Here is a 17,174-nt window from a genome sequence, read left to right on the forward strand (position 1 = left end):
GGATTCATAAGGCAGGTATGACTAGTCAAAATATAATTTTGCGAGTTACATAATTACAATATGAGATGAATTAACAGACAGAGTTTCTTATGTAAAAATTTAGGAATTGTTTAGAAGGAATGAATGCCTGAACTTGGAAGGAGGAAATTTTGTTCAACTTAGACAAAGTTGAGTACTTTTAATCTGATATCTCTGAGCCTCACTTGCCATCAGAAGCAGCTCCTTAGGTTCTGAGGTGCATAGCCTTACCTTTCCTGAAGACTCTATAAGCTCCTCTATGGCTGATGCCTTCAAAGAGGATGTGTATTCTCCTCATCATCTCTCACTGCCTCAAGACCTGCAACTAGAGTTGTATCTCAACACAGTCCATGGAGGCAAGTGCCAAGTCACATGTGGGAGAAGAGAGTTCATATTCCAAAATAATAGCAAGATTTTTGCAAATAGACATTGGCAGAAACTTAGAGGATGACTATGGGAGTAGATTCTATACATATTAGACCAAGAAGGGTAAAACATAATATTGGATGAAGTCAAGTATATTATTATGGTTTAACTTAACAGAGAATGAGGTAAATGTGAGGAGTTTCAACAGTTGGCTTGGATGATTAACGAAACATGGACCTAATTCAATCAGGATGAGATGCCAGAACTTCCTTGGCATAAAATAGAAGAAAAGACCAAAAGGCTTAGAAAGATAGGAACCCTGGAGTAAACCTGAATATCCACACAAACATGTCCCTTGAGAGTCCAGAGTACTCCCTCTTCCCTTAAGTGTTGAGAAATGCATTAATGATGCGGCCACTATATGCTTAGAAGAGCTTTATGGTGGATGGCTGTCTTTCATAAGCTAGGGATAATGGTGAGAAAAGCCACAACTGAAATGGGCTTCCTGATTTTAAAGTGGATAGTGAAATTCTGGAATGCTAGGGGCCAACTTAACCTCTAAAGGCAAGGTTTGCATAATTACCATAATAAACAATTATATTTGACCTGCAGGTATCTGCAGTAAGGCTTATTGATCACAATGTTTCAATAAGACAAATAGGTAGCCCACTAAATAATTATATATATCTGTATTATATCTATATTAATATATCTATATTAAGTATATACTATATCATAATTATAATTAAAAATTCTAGCCCATCGCTTCTCGGCCTTTTGGCTAAGATCAAGTATAAGAATTCTAGCCCAAGTGAGCAGAAATCTATCTGGGATCACCACAATGGTGAAGTACCTCTTCTCCCCCAGTGCAGCCCTAACCGAGTTCATAAGCTCAGAGTACAGGGGCTTTATCCAGAATCACCATAATTATATTCTGAAATATTTTCTAAGCCTTCCAAAAGGTGCTTATATATAGGGTGATCACGCTCTGGGAAAAGGAAAACATCCGGTCCTATCTCAAGATTACTAGATTCTAGCTCTCTTGATTTATACTGCCACTGTGGTCCACTGGTCAATGTGGGGCTTATGGAGGTCAACTGATAAAGTGGATTTGGGGGCCTATATTTGTATCCCGAAACCTTGCATATATAAATTGAATAGTCATGTTTATAACAGAATCACCATGTGAGCTCTCTTACCTCTGGAGGTAGGGCTGTTATGGTATGATGATGAGGTAGTGGCCTCTGAAACATTCTCTCTCAACCAGAGCAGTAAGCCACAACTGAACACGATGGAATTACAGAGAGCATGGAGTTCACCAAAAATCTGAAAGGTGAAAGCATGATAACTCATATCACATTCCAATGTAATTCTCCTTTTTTTCCTATGCAAAATGCAGGTGGATAGTGGGTTGTTATAATGTCAGGCAGGTCATTATTCCAAATGCGGCAGCTACTTCAGATACAGTATTTCATTTTTCAAGGGGTAAATAAATACAACCTCTGGATCCTGGTAAGCAGCTATTGATCCAGAAAATGACTTTTTGTCTATGCCAAATTGCAGGTCCCACCAGAAACAGTTTGTTCTCACTTAGCAAGGACAGCAACTCACCTTCACACTCTTGCATCACAACTATACCAACTTTCCCATTGTCTGACATGATCTAGCACTCAAAGATGTTGATCGTTTTGGAATTTTACACAATATCACGTTAACTACCTTGATGACATCATGTTATTGAGCCTTATGAACAGGAACTAGCAGGCACTATAAATGCCTTAGTAGCATGCATTCCAGAAAGTGGGAAATAAATCCCTCAAGTTTTCAGGAATCTGAAACTTAATGAGTCTTTCAGATACCCAGCCCACTTGCTAATACCATTGACCATAGTCTACTAAACAGAAAGTCTGAAATAGATGATCCCAAGTGATATCAACTATTAAAGGCTTCATCCCATTAAAAATCATATATGACAAATTTGCATATCTTGAGTATATTCTGTATCCAAAGTGGGCAAGTAGTTCCTTCCAAATATCGAACATTTGCTGAGATATAGTAGTTCAAGGACCTGAACTGTGCATGACATGACTTCATGCTGCAGTCTGTAGGATTAGGTTTGGGGGGCGCCTGGGTAGATCAGTTGGTTAAGTGTCCGACTCTTGATTTTGGCTCAGGTCATGATCTCATTGTTGTGAGATTGAGCCTGCACTGGGCTCCATGATGAGTGTGGAGCCTGCTTGGGACTCTCTCTCCCCACCCTCTGCCCCTCCCCCAGTTGTGTTCTCTCTCTCTCTCTCTCAAAATAAATAAACCATAAAAACAAGAAGAATGGTAGGCTTGGTACAAGGGGATTACACCATCTGTGCAAGCCAACAGTACAGACAGTGAGGTTCTGCAACAACTACTATTTCCTGACACTCTCTCATTACTAATTAATCCCAACACTCTCTCCTCCTGAACCTGGACTCAGTCACAGAATCCTTCCAAACACAGTGTAGCAAATAATATTCACCAATGCATTGTGAGAAATAAAACTTTCTTTCAAAATAGAGGGAATCCAGGTGCAAGCATATTGGATGGAAATCACAAAAACCAAATGAGAGGAAGAGGGAGAAAAGTGAAGGGTAAAATCTATATAAACCTTAGTAAAAGAAAAAGGAAAAGACCCACAGTATCCAGTGTAGTCAGGGAAAGAACTATCACAGATATGTTAGCTATGACAATGGATACACAGAAAATTCTTTCTGAAGAAAACTCATCTGTTTAACACTGAAGTACTTCCGGGATAGAGGAACCATGTTCTGAAGAGGAGCCATGTTCTGAAGTTATGTGGGAGTTAGGCATCGGTTTGCCCATTTCTGCAGGTGCAAAGTGGACGCCTAGAAGCATCTGCACCAGACACAGAATAACAAGGATCTCACAGGCATCTGAGGACAAACATTGGAAATCTTTCTACTATTCTGAAAAAAAATGAGAGTAGTATTTAATATCTACTTCACTGAGGCATAATAAATTTCTGTATTAAGAAAACACAGCTCGCAAGCAAATTAAGCAAGACACTCAGACCAAAGCAACAGATAAATGGGACAGTATTATAAGAACAGATTATTGGGTTCTTCTGTTAAAGAGCCCTGAGAAGGTTGGAACTGAGAAAGTTGTAGTCCATGGCTCTTTGCTAACCATATCCCCCAAAGGAACAAGCAGCAAACTTTTTACAGTAGAGGATCTCAATAAAATGTGTGTTGAATTAAATTGGCGTTGGCAAAATGTCAATTAATTTTTTTCAGTTTTGCTTTTTAAATTTTTACATATTTCAATTAATTTAACAAAGACATTAGAGCTTTTCATTTCCCCAAATCCTTTCTTTGATCAAAGCAAGGAATAGACTGACAAATTAATTCTATTCTAATTCATGTCATAAGCAACACTTCTCTTAGAAATGAAAAGTAAGTAAGCAACACCAAACGCTGGCAAGGATGTGGAGCAATAGGAACTCTCATACGTTGCTGGTGGAATTGTAAAATGGTACAGCCACTTTGGAAGACAGTTTGGCGGGTTCTTAGAAAACTAAACATATTCTTACCATATGATCCAGCAATCACACTCTTTGGTATTTACCCACAAGAGTTGAAAATTTATGTTCACACAAAAACCTGCACAAGGATGTTTATAGCAGCTTTCCTCATAATTGCCAAAACGTGGAAACAACCAAGATGTCCTTCAGTAGGTGAATGGATAAATAAACTGTGGTACATCCAGACAAGGGAATATTATTCAGCACTAAAAATAAATGAGCTATCAAGACATAAAAGGACATGGAGGAACCTTAAATGCATGTCAGTAAGTGAAAGAACCCAGTCTAAAAAGGCTAAATGCTGTTTGATTCTGCCTGTATGACATCTAGGAAAAGGAAAAACTGAGGAGGTAGTAAATAAATCAATGTGTGCAGTACAGAAGAGGGGAGACAAATAAATGGAGCACAGAAGATTTTTAGGGCAGTGAAAATACTCTGTATGATATTGCAATGATGGATATAGGTTACTACACATTGGTCTAAACTCATAGAATATACAATACCAAGAAAGAACCCTAAGGTATATATGGAATTTGAGTGTTTATGACGTGTCAATGTAGGTTCATTCTTGGTTCAAAAACTTAATAAAATCCGTTCTGGTGCATGATGTTGATAACAGAGGAAGCTATGCAGGGATGGGGTAAATGAAAAATCCCTCAACTTCCCTTGTAATGATATTTTAAACCTAAAACTAATCTAAAAAATTAAGTCTTTAAAAAAATAAAAACATAGAAAGTAAGCACTGGCCTGAAATAGGGCATTGTTTTCAGTTGACATAGATCTGGAACCACTAATGAATAGTAGGAAAAGAGTACCTGTTAGACTATCTGTATTCTTACAGTTATACAGGCAGAGAAGAGTATCAGTGGCTTCACTGACACAATCACTCTTTTCCAGTCATGCTGACCTCCTTTTGTCCACATCCCAAACCTGTTCCCACCTAAGATTTTTACATTTGCTGTTTCCTTGCCATGAACACTCTTTCCCCAGATACGTGCTCTCTAACTCCTTCAAGTATTTCAAGTCACTTTCCCAGTGAAGCCCTCCCTGGGCAGCCTAACTAAAAGTTCAACCCACTTCCCTCCTTTATTCATCTTATAACCTCAGTACATATTGCCATCTAACGTATCCTACATTTTTTTTACCTTTTTATTCCATTGTATATCTCCCCTGCCGCACTAAGAACTCTGTGAAGACAGGAATATTTTTTCATTACTATATCTTCATCCTTTAGAATGGTGCCAAGCAAATAACAGATCAATAAATATCTGTTGAATGAATAAATGGACATGCAATCAAGTTAAAAATGTGAAATGAAAAATGTCAGGAAGATACAGTGTATAGCCTTCAAATCTTTCTCTTTCCTCCTTATCCCAGGAAACCTTTTATCCAGATCTTGAATACACTCTGTTTTATAATTTTATTTCAAAAATACCAAGGTGTTTGGGGAGAAGACAGCCAGCACTGATAAATTATGAATGCTCTAGGAAATTTCAAAAATTCTATTCTCTGCATTGTTCATAACACATTATACTTTGACATTTATAAAAATTAAAAACAAATAGAAATTAATCCCATCTTTAAAATATGAATTCTATATTCCTATACTCTTATTGGAGTACATTTACATCACACATTTTAAAAGTTCATATAAGTTTTAGCTTTAAAATCCATTACTGCTTCCCACTGTAGAATTTTTATATCAATGGATATTTACTTTTGATAGTCATTAATATTTCTGACCAATATATTTGCTAATCTAATAATACTCTTTTTCATTCTTTGCCAGTTCTATTAAAAAATTTTAATACTCAATTTTTAACTTTCCTCCAAGGGCTACTTTCTGAAAGTAAACCATATATTCTACAAAATACAGGCAAGCTGTTGAATAGCAAAGCCTGACAATATTTATACAATGTGAATGACCCAAAATATGCAATTGTGTAAACATTGCCGCTGGACCAAAACTTTTAGCTATAAACCTACTGTTGACATGCCTGTTAAGGGTTCTTAATGGACAGAGGTCCCAAGAAGAGATTGAGATAGAATTCCACAAGGAAGTCCACTCATGTGATCCACTCTGAGTGGATTTTTGGAAAAGAAGACAGTAAGAGGATTATTTTGAGATTTTAGATTTAGGGGATTTAGGAGAGAATGGCCTAGGGATACAGAAAGCAATGACTGCAACCAACATGCCCCAAGCAATTCAAGGTACAAACCTTCTCTCCTGATGATGTGTTGCTTTAGAGTCAGGAATGAAATTTCAACTTTAGCAGTTTTCAGAGTTACATTAAATCAACTTTTGTGGCTCACAATGAAGCAGAGATTATTCGGATCACGTTAGAAGACCATACTCATTGTTTGCAAACTACTCCTCATTGAAGCAAATGCAATAATATTTTTCCCTTTTTGACCCCACATAGTTATTTTTCATTGTTTAAAATAGAACAGAGAAGCATTTTTTGAGGTTTATTTTTTTTAATTAAATTATTTATTATTTTTAAAAATTTACACCCAAGTTAGTTAGCATATAGTGCAATGACGATTTCAGGAGTAGAATCCAGTGATTCATTCCCTACATATAACACCAAGTATTCATACCAACAAGTGTCTTCCTTAAATCCCCTTAGCCCATTTAGCCATCCCCAACCCACAACCTCTCCAGCTCAGTTTGTTCTCTATATTTAAGGCTCTTATGTTCTGTCCCCCTGCCTGTTTGTATGTTATTTTTGCTTCCTCTCCCTATGTTCATCTGTTTTGTATCTTAAATTCCACATGAGTGAGGTCATATGATATTTGTCTTTCTCTGACTAATTTCACTTAGCATTATACCCTCTAGTTCCATCCACGTTGTTGCAAATGGCAAGATATCATTCTTTTTGATTGCCAAGTGGTATTCCATTGTATGTATATACCACAACTTTATCCATTCATCTGTCAATGGACATTTGGGTTCTTCCCATACTTTGGCTATTGTCAATAGTGCTGCTATAAACATCAGGATGCATGTGCCCTTTCGAAACAGCACACCTGTATCCTTTGGATAAATACCTAGTAGTGCAATTGCTGGGTTGTAGGGTAGTTCTATTTTTAATTTTTTGAGGAACCTCCATACTGTTTTCCAGAGTGGCTGCACCAGCTTGCATTCCCACCAACAATGCAAAAGAGATCCTCTTTCTCTGCATCCTTGCCAACATCTGTTTTTGTCTGAGTTGTTCATGTTATCCATTCTGACAGGGGTGAGGTGGTATCTCAGTGTGGTTTTGATTTGTATTTCCCTGATGATGAGTGATGTTGAGCATCTTTTCATGTGTCGGTTGGCCATCTGGATGTCTTCATCGGAGAAGTGTCTGTTCATGTCTTTTGTTCTTTGCTTCACTGGATTATTTGGTTTTTGGGTGTTGAGTTTGATAGGTTCTTATATATTTTGGATACTAACCCTTTATCTGATATGTCATTTGCAAATATCTCCCATTCCATCAGTTGCCTTTTAGTTCTACTGATTGTTTCCTTCACTGTGCAGAAGGTGTTTGTTTGTTTGTTTGTTTGTTTGTTTTATCTCGATGAGGTCCCAATAGTTCATTTTTGCTTTTGTTTCCCTTGCCTCTGGAGACATGTTGAGTAAAAAGTTGCTGTGGCTGAGGTCACAAAGGTTTTTGCCTGCTTTCTCCTCGAGGATTTTGATGGCTTCCTGTCCTCTGTTTAGGTCTTGCATCCATTTTGAGTTTATTTTTGTGTGTGATGTAAGAAAGTGGTCTAGGTTCATTCTTCTACACGTTGCTGTCCAATTTTCCCAGCACCACTTGCTGAAGAGATTGTCTTAATTCCATAAGATATTCTTTCCTGCTTTGTCAATGATTAGTTTGCCATACATTTGTGGGTCCATTTCTGGGTTCTCTATTCTGTTCCCTTGATCTGTGTTTTTGTGCCAGTACCATACTGTCTTGATGATTACAGCTTTGTAATACAGCTTGAAGTCTGGGATTGTGATGCCTACTGCTTTGGTTTTCTTTTTCAAGATCGCTTTGGTTATCAGGGTCTTTTCTGGTTCCATACAAATTTTAGGATTGCTTGTTCTAGCTCTGTGAAGAATGCTGGTGTTATTTTGATAGGTATTGCATTCAATATGGAAATTGCTTTGGGTAGTATCAGCATTTTAACAATATTTATTCTTCCAATTAATAAGCATGGAATACTTTTCCATTTTTTGTGTCACTTCTTCAATTTCTTTCGTAAGCTTTCTATAGTTTTCAGTGTATAGATTTTTCACCTCTTTGGTTAGGTTTATTCCTAGGTATTTTATCATGTTTGGTGCAATCATAAATGGTGCAATTCCTTGATTTTTCTTTCTGTTGCTTCATTATTGGTGTATGAAGTGCAACTGATTTCTCTGCATTGATTTTATATCCTGCCATGTTGCTGAATTCATGGATCAGTTCTAGCAGTTTTTTGGTGGAATTGTTTGGGTTTTCCATATAGGGTATCATGTCGTCTGCAAAGACTGAAAGTTTGACTTCCTCCTTGCCGATTTGGATGCCTTTTATTCCTTTGTGTTGTCTGATTGCTGAGGTTAGGACTTCCAGTACTATGTTGAAAACAGTGGCAAGAGTGCAAATCCCTGTAGTGTTCCTGACCTTAGGGGGAAAGCTCTCAGTTTTTCCCAATTGAGGATGATATTAGCAGTCGGTCTCTAATTTATGGCTTTTATGATCTTGAGGTATGATCCTTCTATCCCTACTTTCTTGAGGGTTTTTATCAAGAAGGATGCTATATTTTGTCAAATGCTTACTCTGCATCTATTGAGAGGATCATGTGGTTCTTGTCCTTTCTTTTATTGATGTGATGTATCACATTGTTTCATGGGTATTGAACCAGCCCTGCATCCCAGGTATAAATCCCACTTGGTCATGGTGAAGGATTCTTTTAATATATTGTTGGATCTGGTTGGCTAGTATCTTATTGAGAATTGTTGCATTCATGTTCATCAGGGATATTCGTCCGTAGTTCTCCTTTTTAGTGGGTTCTTTGTCTGGTTTTGGAATCAAGGTAATGCTGGCCTCATAAAATGAGTTGGAAGTTTTCCTTCAATTTCTATTTTTTGAAACAGCTTCAAAACAGTAAGTGTTAACTCTTCCTTAAATGTTTGGTAGAATTCCCCTGGAAAGCATCTGGCCTTGGATTCTTGGTTTTTTGGGAGATTTTTGAGTACTAATTCGATTTTTTTACTGGTTATGGGTCTGTTCACATTTTCTATTTCTTCCTGTTTCAGTTTTGGTAGTGTATATGTTTCTAGGAATTTCTTCCCAATTTATTGGCATATAATTGCTCATAACATTCTCTTATTATTGTTTGTATTTCTGCAGTGTTGGTTGTCATCTCTCTTCTTTCATTCTTGATTTTATTTATTTATTGATTTTATTTATTTATTTATTTATTTATTTATCCTTTTTCTTTTTGATTAAACTGGCTAGGGATTTATCAATTTTGTTAGTTCTTTCAAAGAACCAGTTCCTGGTTTCATTAATTTGTTCTACTGTTTTTGTTTTTGTTTTTTCATTTCAATAGCACGGATTTATGCTCTAATCTTTATTATTTCCTATCTTCTGCTGTTTTGGGGTTTTATTTGCTGTTCTTTTTCCAGCACCTTTTTGAGTTGTAAGGTCAGGTTGTGTATCTGAGACTTTTCTTCCTTCATTAGGAAGGCCTGGATTGCTATATACCTCCATCTTATGGCTGCTTTTGCTGTATCCCAGAGGTTTGGGGCTGTGGTGTTATCATTTTCATTGGCTTCCATGTACTTTTTAATTTCCTCTTTAACTTCTTGGTTAACCCATTAATTCTTTAGTAGGATGGTCTTTAGTCTCCAAGTATTTGTTACCTTTCCAAATTTTTTCTTGTGGTGGATTTCAAGTTTCATACCATTGTGGTCTAAAAATATGCACAGTATGATCTTGATCTTTTTGTACTTGTTGAGGGCTGATTTGTGTCCCAGTATGTGATCTATTCTGGACAATTTTCCATGTGCACTCAAGAAGAATGTGTATTCCGCTGCTTTAGGATGAAATGTTCTGAATATATCTGTTAAGTCTATCCGTCTGGTGTGTCGTTCAAAGCTATCGTTTCCTTGATTTTCTGCTTAGATAATCGGTCCATTGTTGTAAGTGGGGTGTTGAAGTCCCCTACCTTTATGGCACTATTATCAATGAGTTTCTTTATGTTTGAGATTAATTGATTTATATATTTGGGTTTCTCCACATTTGGAGCATAAATGTTTTCAACTGTTAGAACTTCTTGGTGGAAAGACCCCTTAATTATGATGTAATGTCCTTCTTCATCTCTTGTTACAGTCTTCATTTAAAGTCTAGATTTTCTGATATAAGTATGGCTACTCCAGCTTTCTTTTGGTGACCATTAGCATGATAGATGGTTTTCCATCCCCTTACTTTCAATCTGAAGGTGTCTTTAGGTCTAAAATGGGTCTCTTGTAAACAACATATAGACGGATATTGTTTTCTTATCCATTCTGTTACCTTATGTCTTTTGATTGGAGCATTTAATCCATTGACATTTACAGTGAGTACTGAAAGATATGAATTTATTGCCATTGTGTTGCCTGGAGAGTAGGAGGTGTTCTCCTGGAGAGTAGGTGGTGTTCTCTGGTCCTTTCTAGTCTTTGTGGTTTTGGTCTTTTTTGTTTTGTTTTATCTATCTCCCCTCAGAGTGTCCCCCTTAAAATTTCTTGCAGGGCTGGTTTAGTGGTTACAAAATTTTTTAGTTTTTTTTGTCTGGGAAACTATTTATCTCTCCCTCTATTTTGAATGACAGCTTTGCTGGATAAAGTTTTGGCTGCATATTTTTCCATTTCATCATGTTGTATATATCCTGCCACTCCTTTCTGGCCTGCCAAGTTTCTGTGGATAGGACTGCTGCAAACCTGATCTGTCTCCCTTATAGGTTAAGGACCTATTTTCCTTTGCTCCTTTCATAATTCTTTCCTTGTCTGTGTATTTTGTGACTTTGACTATGATACGCCTTGTTGATGGTCAGTTTTGTTGAATCTAGTGAGAGTTCTTTATACTTCCTTGATTTTGATGTCTGTGTCTTTCCCCAGGTCAGGAGTTTTCTGCTATGATTTGCTCATATAAATCTTCTATCCCTTTTGCTCTCTCTTCATCTTCTGGTACCCCTATGATTCGGATGTTATTCCTTTTTAATGAGTCACTGAGTTCTCTAATTCTTCTTTGTGCTCTTTTGCCTTATTTTCCCTCTTTTTTTTCTTCTTCATTATTCTCCATATACTTGTCCTCTATATTTGCTGCTCTGCTTCATCCATCTTTGCCACCATGGCATCCATCTGAGATTTCAACTCAGTTATAACATTTTTAATTTCATCCTGACTAGATTTTATTTCTTTTATCTCCACAGAAAGAGATTCTATGCTTTTTTTCGACCCCCACTAGTATTCTTATTATCGTGATTCTAAATTCTAGTTCAGCCATCTTGCTTATATCTGCATTGATTAAGTCCCTGGCTATTATCTCTTTCTGCTCTTTCTTTTGGGGTGAGTTGCTTCATTTCATCATTTTGGAGGAAGAAAATAATAAAATTTAAAATAAAATTTAAAAAATTTAAAGCAACACACAAAAAATCAAATAAAGAAAGCTATATTCTAAGTGTGTTTTGGTCTGATTGTTGAAGGAAGCTTGATAGAGTAGAGAAATAAGGGAAAACAAATGAAAATTTTAAAAAGGAAAAACAGTAGGAAAAAATTTAAAATTGGAAAAAGATGTATACAATAAAATAGAATAAAATGAGATGAATAAGGTAAAATAGACTAAAAATTTTTATAAAAAAATTTAAAATATAGTAGAAAAATTTAACGAAAAATAATTTTTTTTCTCTTTCTGTGTCGAAGCATAAGAAACTAAACAAAAAAATGAATAGATGGACCAGCGAACAGAATGAAATCTACATGAAATTACATCCAGTTTCCTTTAGAAGTAAAACTATGAAGCACTTTATAGTCCATAAAGTAAGCAGGTAGAGAGACTTGTGGTGATCCTCTAGGGCTTGGTTGGCGCAGTTGGACAAGGCTTCGTATAACTGCTCCATTCTCCATGAGGTGGCGCTGCTTAGCTTACTGTGGTGGATCAGTGAGGGTCACAGGTACATGTGTAAGGATGCATGGGAGAGGTGAAAACGGCATCACACAGCTTCCCAGTCTCTAGCATTAGAACTCTGTGCTCTTACCAACCAGCCATCATGCACCCCTCCTTTGTCTCAGGCTTCTATCCATTCCCTGCTTCTATACTGTCCATGTCCAAGCAGTCAGCCTGCCAAGCAGTACCTCCCTCCATAATTTTATCTCAGATGGGGCTGTTTCCAAACCCCTCACTTCTGAGGTTCCCTGAGGCTTTGACCTGCTCTGACTCTCTGGGGGAGGGTCTCACCAAAAAATGGCTGGGTGCCAGCCATCCCCAGGAACACTCATGTGACTATGCCACTGTAGAGGCCCAGAAACTGTGGCCAAGTGCCAGCCCACTCCAGAAAAATTTCGCATGATCCTATAGCAGCAGCGGTTTAGGGACTACGGTAAATCACAACACACATCTGGCACCAGTCTTCACCACACCCTAGCATCCTTGTTCCAACACCAGAAAATGTGGCTGTAATCTGGGGTTCGCTGGGACCTTTGTGGGGAGAATTCATGGCTTCTACCAAATGTCCTCCCAGCAGAGGAGCCACCTCTCCCCGTGTGGCCCAAGGACCCTGAGGACCCCGCTGTCTGCTCCTGGGGATTTGCCCTTACCACCAGAGCTCTGCCAGATAGTGAGTTGCAGAGTTTCTGACTCTGTGCTCCCCTGTTTATAGAGTCTTAATAGTATTGAAACCCTTTCCTTTCTCCTTTGTCCCTTTCTTGTTAAGTTCCTTGTGGCCGTTTCTACTCTTTAATTCTAGCTGCTTTCACGGAGAGTACTTTTCCTGTACTCTCCTCCCCCCCCCCACCCCGTCTCCATCCTCTCTTCGCAAACAAAAACAGCTCTGCACCCTCTGCAGCTTTTCTCCCCCAGTTCACCTCTTTGTGCTGTGTACCTGTCAAGTTCTGTGGCCCAAGTTATGTAGATTGTTGTGTGAGTCCTCAGATCAATTTTCTATTTGTGCAAAATGGTCTGGTGCTGACCTGGATGCATTTCAGGGATCAGAGAAGCAGCAAATGTCCATGTTGCTCTGCCTTCTTTGCCCCTCCTCAAACCAGGGACTCCATTTCTAAATAGAAGATAAGGTCAAATGTCTTTTATAAGCTGTTGAAGGCCTGATGATTACATTTTAATTCAATTATTGAGTTCCTTTTCTCCCTCAAATTTGAAGATCCTATTTTATATATGGCTACTTAACATAGAATGTATTTTTTTTATTAAATTGTCTTTGCTGTCAACCTAAAACACATAGGTTCAAAAAGTTCAGAGATTTTTTGTCTCTATTGCTGTTTTATTCACTTATGTATCCTCAAAATATAAAGCACTACCTGGCACATAAAAAACACTGAATAAATATTTATGGAATGAATAGACGGATGGATGGATGATACTGTTAGTAGCCTTCTATGTAATCTATAATCCTCATATATCTACATAAATATGAGCACCATAAATTTGCTTAAAAGCTAATATACAGACCAACACTTCTTAGCAGATATAAAAGGGGATTCTGGCTATGAGGAGCTTATAGTTCTGTCAGGGAGACAAAACTAACCCATGACATAATTAGAGAATAAAGAAATATAACGAAACCATGAAATAGTTACTTAGACCATCTATACAGTCAATGTTCACAGGAGGAAGAAAAGCAATGTTATCTTCATGGAAAACTTTGGGGAGAAGACCTGAATCAGGCCTTGAAGGATAAGTATAATTTCAGTACAGAAAAAGAAAAGCAAAGAGCATATACAAGTTTTGAAATCATGATTCATGGTAAAATCCAATAAGAGTATAAGCTTGAGGAGATCCAGAGATTCACATTAAAGAAATTAAGGGACACCAGATTATGATATATTCTTACTGTCAGGATAAGGATTCATGCATCTCTGATTCATCAGAAATATCTATGCAGTGTTTACTATATGCCAAGAACAGTGCTAAGTGTTGGGATCAGAAAGTGAACACAATAGGAGCACCTGAGTGGCTCAGTCTGCTAAGTGTCCAACTTTGGCTCAGGTTGTGATCTTGCTGCTCATGTGTTCGAACCCCGCATCAGGCTATGTCTGTTCTCTCTCAAAAATAAATAAGCATTTTTTTTAATTAAAAAAAAAATAGAAAGAAAGTGAATGCGATAAATTCCCTGCCTTCATGAAGCTCACATTCTGGTAGGAGAGATAGATAAAAAACACATGAACAAATAAAACCCTCTCATGAGGGACGCCTAGGTGGCTCAGTTGGTTAAACATCCAGTGTCAGCTCAGGTCATGATCTTGTGGTTCATGGGTTTGAGTCCCATGTCAGGCTCTGTGTTAACAGCTCAGAGCCTCGAGCCTGCTTCGGATTCTCTCTCTGTACCCCTCCCCTGCTTGCACTCTGTCTCTCTCTCTCTCTCTTTCTCAAAAATAAATAAATATTTAAAAAAATTTTTTTAAACATCGTATCAACAGTTAACACGGATCTTAAGAGATGTAAAACATGTCAATGACTAGGAAAGTTTAATAAAGGCTAGGGTAGTCAGAGAAGGCTATTTGAGTTCCGTCTTTCATGAGCATGGGAAAGGAACTGTTGATAGCCAAAATATTTCAACAAATTCCTGGCTATCAATATGGAAAGAGTACAGAGAAGTGATTACTGAGAAAAAAGGACCAAGGAAGTCACATTACAGTGTAGGCACAGAGGGAATTACAGGTAGGTGGGGACCTGACCTACCCTGCCGAGGTCTAGAGAGGCCTAACGCACAAACATGGCATGTATGAGGAAGGTTGAGTGTAAAACATGGAGATTAAATGGGGATTAAATCAAACTCTGGGGACAGCATAATAAATGCCAACAACCTCATAAGAAAATAATACCCAGAATTTATTACTCCTAGGTATTTACCCAAAAGAAATGAAAACAAATACTCACACAAAGACCCATACACAAAGATTTGTAACAAGTTTATTCATAACAGCCCAAAACTGAAAACAACCTTACTAATCTATCAACTGATGAATTGCTACTGATGAAATAAAATTTTGGCATAGCCATGTAAGTAATGCTGCTCGTAAAAGAAAAAAAAAATCTATGGATATTTTCAATAAAATGGATGAATCTCAAAAACATTATGCTAAATGCAAAAGGCTAGACACAGAAGACTATGTATTATATGATTCCCTTTACATAAAGTTCTAGAAAAAATCAAAACTCTTGTGAGGAAAAACTGAATAGTGATTGCCATGGACATAGGGTAGATGGGGTAGATTGACTATAAGGAGGAACTAGAGACTTTGGGGTGATAAAAAATGTGACTAATGTCATGATTGTACAGTTACGCAGCTGTATACATTGCTAACTTCTATTGTACACTTAAAATTGGTGAATTCATGTATGGGGACAGATGGGAGCTACACTTATGGTGAGAATAGCATAATGTATAAACTTGTTAAATCACTAAGTTGTACTCCTGAAAATAATGTAACATTAGTATCAACTATACTCAAATTTAAAAAAAGGCAAATTTCATCTTATGTAAATTATACTTCAAAAATTACAAAAATGTGATTCATATGTCTCCTACCCAGCATTGTGAACCTCGAATGCCAGAACTATGTATCACTAAAGCCTGTCACAGTCTCCAAAACATAATAAAAAATTTAATAAATGAAGAAATAAGTGAACAAGTGAAAGTGTAATTGGTACAGAACTCAGTGTCCGATAAGAAGTCATAAAAGAGTGCTTTACAGACCTTAAATCCTGAAAATACTCTATATTAAAGTTTTTGAGGTTCTTGGAGGACACTTGAAACTTCTTCCTACAGGTCTTGATTTCTTGTCAGTCAGTCTTTATAAGACTGCCTGATATCAGGGTTCTTTCTTAGCTTTGGCTTCTGTCCAGTGAAAGTTCGTGGTGAGATTTTATACAACCTGAAGTATATTGATATCCCTATTACTGCTCTAAACTCCTGACATTTCATTTCATTTATTGGTCACCTTGCCAAATGACACTCTCCAAGAACTTGTATTATCGTGTTCCTTTGGCAATTTTGGAGAGTTGTTTGGATGACCTGGGAATAAAGTTTGATTCCAAGGTGAATCACTTCATATATAATTTAATTTTTAATAATCACAAATAGAGTCTTTTAGCTACTTTGTCCTCAAAAAAATAATTTTACTTGTCAACAAAGTCTGAGCCAGCAACATAGATTTAGAAATCAGATTTTACTCTGTTACCTTAAAAAAACTTTTAAGGGTTATTTCTTCGCAAGAACAATAGATGTGTTGCACAAATACAAGCCAAACTTCCAAGTGAGCAGATTGCTTCGATTTACCTTCTGAGAGTGAGATAGATCCCAGGAGACACTGGAGGTCCTTCAACCTACATCAAAGTGATCATTAATGAAACACAAAGCCGCTGCCAGAACACCAAGCATTAGCAGTCATCATATCTGCCAGGCTTACTCTCTCCCCATGGGCTGTGGCTCAGCATGGCCCACCTCAATCCTGTAGGGAAACAGAGGATGTGCTTCCTATAGTCACACCTTGGTGAATGAACCACCAACATGCAGGTGTCAGTTAAATGGTAAGTTATATTGACAGAAATAGTTGTGACTAGGAAACATCACACTAGGAAACAGTAGAAAGTTGGTCACAGATGTGGGAGGTCCACTCTGGCATAAATTCGTATATGGTTGTCACAAACAACTGCTTTCTGGACCCCCTGAGATAGGGGGAGGTCGGCCATTTGGGCTGATACTTTCTTAGAGGAATCATTGACCTGTTTCCCACCCCAGGGTTCACATGGAGAACCACGAGAACAGACCTCCCTAGTAAGTCCAAATTGGGTAGCAAGTTCATATAGTTTATAGGTTTCTAACTAAGTTTGGGAAGAAATTGGAATCACTAAATTACACAATAAACATTCTATAAAAACCTTAATTGAAATAAATGTGAGAGCCACTGTAAAATGTCCTCCCCCCTGTGGCTGCTCAAGCAGTTATGATTTGCACATTTCACTTCCGGGTCACAGGTGCTGCACAG

This window comes from Lynx rufus, unplaced genomic scaffold (assembly GCF_022079265.1).
Source record: "Lynx rufus isolate CCGP_SWC_20201006 ecotype Redwood Valley unplaced genomic scaffold, mLynRuf1.p SCAF_2, whole genome shotgun sequence".
Lineage (NCBI taxonomy): Eukaryota > Metazoa > Chordata > Mammalia > Carnivora > Felidae > Lynx > Lynx rufus.